Source organism: Cryptomeria japonica, unplaced genomic scaffold, assembly GCF_030272615.1.
Source record: "Cryptomeria japonica unplaced genomic scaffold, Sugi_1.0 HiC_scaffold_43, whole genome shotgun sequence".
In the NCBI taxonomy this organism is placed as follows: domain Eukaryota; kingdom Viridiplantae; phylum Streptophyta; class Pinopsida; order Cupressales; family Cupressaceae; genus Cryptomeria; species Cryptomeria japonica.
The window spans coordinates 517,501-517,826 of record NW_026728865.1 but is presented as its reverse complement, the minus strand read 5'-3'; positions in this window follow the sequence as shown (position 1 = coordinate 517,826).

Here is a 326-nt window from a genome sequence, read left to right as displayed (position 1 = left end):
CCGTTCTGAAAGATAGTGAAAAAAACGGAACGCGGGTGCCATCTTGAGCCCTTCCTGGTGCGCAGCCCAGGCAAGTTGTGCGCACCAAGGTGCCCACCCTGGCGGAGGTGCGCGCCCGGGGCAATCCGGGCTCCGACTTCGTGCACTGCATGGTGCCCACCAAGGCGCGCAACCCAGCCAAGGTGCCCACCGCAGCGAAGGTGCACGCGAGGTGCGCACCCGAGGTGCACACCCGGGGCAAACCGGGCTCCGACTTCGTGCACGCCGCACCTTGGAGCACACTTCAGAGCGCTCCTTGGTGCGCACCAGGGCGCGCAACCCAACCA